We start from the raw sequence: 3,723 nt of genomic DNA, 5'->3' as shown, positions 1-3,723 counted from the left end.
TCTTCCTAAGAGCAGTATAATAGAGTGAGTGAATGAAGGTGAGTTACAACAGGGAAAGGAATGGCTGCACAGGGAGGAAATGGAGGCAGAGGTAGCCCTGAGGAGGAGAAATTAAACTTATTCTGTAAAATCTTGGAAGGCAGAACTAGAAAGAGGCAGGAGGAAGAGCAGGGAGTGGTGGGAAGGTGTGGGGTGGGAGGTTTCAACTCCCAAATAGAGTGTCTGAAATTGGAGAGAAGGTCTGCTTTTTTTCCTTCCATGTACACATCTCTATATTTATATATTAGATACATGTGCCCCCACCTCCACTTCTCTTCACCCACACACAGAAGCAACAGGGCATTAAATGGGACAGTTTTGCAGGGGAGGTGCTGAGGCCTGGCCCTGCTTCTCAGGGATACTTGCCCTTGAGATTTAGGAATGTTCTTTCAGGGAAAATGGGGTTGGGTTTTGATGAGGTGAGTAGAGCAAGGCTAGCCTAGGGTTCCCACTCAGTGCCCTTACCCCCTTGCTGCCCCTTAGTAAGTGGTTAGGGTCCTTTGATTCCGGAACTACCAGAGACTGGAAGAGCTGGGATAGGTTCAGGTAAAGCAAGGGGTGAGGGCTGCTTTGGGGTCACCTGAGCCCCTCAGGCCTTCGGGGGAGTAAGGGCAAAGGGAGGAAGGTCTTGGCCTACCTGAAGCAGGAAGCTCTAAGCACAGAGAGAAGGTGGCCAGCCCCACCCTCTGTCCTGGCCAGGGTTGCTGGGGTCTGGACTGGGCAGTGTCCATTTTCTAACAGTCCAGCAGTGGAGGGGCAGGCAGGGCCAGGCCCCAGTGAGCAGGGACATTCATCCAGGTTAGGGGGCCTCTAGTACCCCAGGCTAGAAGTGGGCTATCTTTTGGAAGTTGAGCTCTTTCACCTACTCCTTGGGTAGATCATCCAGTTCCATGTCAAAGGTGAAGGGCTCCTTGGCCATAAGCTCTTCTGTGGGCTCATAGTACTGCTCCAGGTACGGGTGGGCCAGAGCTTCCTCGACTGTTATCCATTTGTTGAGGTTAAAGGTCAACATCCCATCCAGCAGTTCAAAGGCTCTGGTGCCTGACTTGGGAAAAAGCTTGCCTCAGGCCACCTTGGTCTTGGAAGGCAAAGACTGTAGGTAGTCTCAGGTTTTCATGTTGATGATACAATTTAGGTTCTCCTGGGATGGGGAGCCCAGAATACTCAGAATGTTTTTGAGCTGGTCCAAGTGGTGCTTGCTGGGGAAGATGGGCTGGTTGGAAAACATCTCAGCCAGGATGCAGCCTAGAGACCAGATGTCGATGGACTTGGTGTAGCCCCTGGAGTTGAGCATGATCTCTGGTGCCTGGAACCAGAGTGTAGCCACATACTCTGTCAAGAAGCTGGTGTGGTCATGCATAGGATTGGCAATCCCAGCCAGGCCGAAATCAGATTTTAAGGTCACAAGTGGTGCTGATGGGCAGGTTAGAGAGCTTTGTCTCAATGGAGCACGTTGGCTGAGTGAGCACCACATGATGTGGAAGAGGAAGTAGCAGACGTGGTCACTACTTAACTGTGAGCTTTTGAGCAACTTGTACAGGCCTCTCTCCATCAGGTCCTACACAATGTATACAACCCTCATGGCTTATAGGGTGGGTGCCTGCAAAATGTTTTGGATGCCAATGACATTTTTGTGGGGAAGCACAGCCAGATCTGGATTTCATGCAGTGTGCGTTGGCAGTAGGACTGATGCTCAGAGGGGCTGATCTTGATGGTCACAGGAGTCTTGTGTACGTGGTCATAAGCTGGCTGAGCCGACCATGCCACATGTGCCTTGGTACTGCAGCTGCAAGCAGCCAAGGCCTGTCAAATGACTGCGCCTTCATTATCTCCACTTTCCCTGGACCCCCAGGCAGAGTCCATCAAACTCCCTAAGGTTCCCTACCCCCACCCCTCAGTCAATGTCACCATCTCCAACCCTTCCCTCCCTCCCCGCCTCCCTCCCACTTCAGGCTTCTGGTGCAGAAAGGCCTCTTTCAGAAGAACTCTTGTTATCTGGAGAGTGCAACCAGAAACCGGACAGTGAGTTGAAAGGGATATTACAGGGGAAATCCAATCAGGCAGATATTGCGGCCAGGTAAACGTCAAGAGCTCTTCAAATCCTTAGAGTCTATGATTCATGATTTTGTCTTGCATCTGAAAAAAGCCCAAGGCTACAAGAAAAATATAGTTGGTCTCCCACCCAACAGGAAAGCTTCTGGCACTACAACTTTGAAATTCCATCTGGATTTATAAAATAGGTAGAAATAGGGCCTGGAACCAATCACTGTTAGAAAGTAATAATTTTCTCTGCAATTAAAATGTGTGTATGGGAAATCTCACTAGGCAGGAAAACTAGTGAGCAAATGGGTAGTTTTCCCCCACCCAGAGAAAAGCATAGTGGCCAGCATACCACATAAATACTGGTGGAACTATAGTAAACACTTGTACTCCCGAACCTTTCTTTAGGCAATCATATCTTTAAGGGTAAGGGCTTTATATTTTCTGACATGTTTATATTCACCAAGGAGGTACTCATAATAAATGTTAAGTGTTTTAGTTGGAGGCAGCACTGTAGTCACAATATTGTACATTCAAATGTAACTGTCAGGTTTTTTATTGCACTGATTAATTTTGGAAAATTTACATGGAAGTAAAAATGAATTTCAAGAATAAAAATCATTAAGCTGGAATTTGTCCCCTCATAGTCAAAAATAAGTCCAGTATCCTAAATCCTACTACTGCATGCCTGAATACGAGGAAACTCCAAGTTCCGTATTTTCCCACAAAGAAGAAACAATTATGCTAATTTGTACATATAAACTTTTCTGAGATACAAAAGAAATAATCAAACCTCTACATATAGTACTCATTTAAACATACACATTAAAAATCAGTTATTCTAATAACTTGCTCTCGTTTCTACAGTTTCAAATGGAATTCAATCACTCCAAGAAACAAAACGTTCCTTTACCTTGGGCCAACCATTCTCAAATACAAAAGAGAGATGAGTCCTCTATTGATAATAAAAATGAAACTAGCCTTTCACAAATAGTAAAATGGAGTTATATAATTATCCATTTTTGCCTAAAAAAATAGTGGCACCATAAACCCCAGGATTTTGTGGTTCAATTTATGTCTACATGTGTAAAGGTGGCTTTAAAAATCATTTCAAAACTAAATCAAATAAAAAACCCAAGCAGAGTTTTAATGCATTGGATGTCTACCTAAGAACCACAAAAATCTTTTAGGTCCTTGTTAAAACTACCACAACTATTCTTCTATAAAATCTATTTTGCATTTCATTTATGGTGAGGATGGAGCTTTGAAAACACTCATCTTGTGTGCATTCAGTCAAAAAAAAAGTTTTCATAGGAGCTTCAGCAACATGTCTCACTACATGGTTTACTGTTACTATAAGGAAAACAATAATTACATGTTGGAAGGACAAACGTCAGTATATTTTGTTAGCATACTCCTGGAACACAATACTACAATCAATCTGTTAGGGTGGTAGGCAGAGATTTTCAAACCCTGGGGTTAGACCTATTAGTGGACTAATAAGTAAAACCACATTTAATCAGTGTACAATCCATTTTCTATCCACATTCTTTAAGGATATGGAAAAAAAAAAAAATCACTGATTTTATATGGAAAAGAAAGAGACCCAGATAAGGAAAGCACCACTGAACAACAAAGTAAGAG

General features: G+C 44.0%; 1 pseudogene; it reads right to left on the bottom strand.

The window, feature by feature from the left end:
- Positions 1-838: 838 nt before the first annotated feature.
- LOC103192196 lies at positions 839-1,898 on the bottom strand (annotated as a pseudogene).
- Positions 1,899-3,723: the final 1,825 nt, after the last annotated feature.

Source organism: Orycteropus afer, unplaced genomic scaffold (genome assembly GCF_000298275.1).
Source record: "Orycteropus afer afer isolate SDZICR_OR568_19922 unplaced genomic scaffold, OryAfe1.0 scaffold00025, whole genome shotgun sequence".
Classification (NCBI taxonomy): domain Eukaryota; kingdom Metazoa; phylum Chordata; class Mammalia; order Tubulidentata; family Orycteropodidae; genus Orycteropus; species Orycteropus afer.
This window is presented reverse-complemented; position numbering and strand designations above follow the sequence as displayed.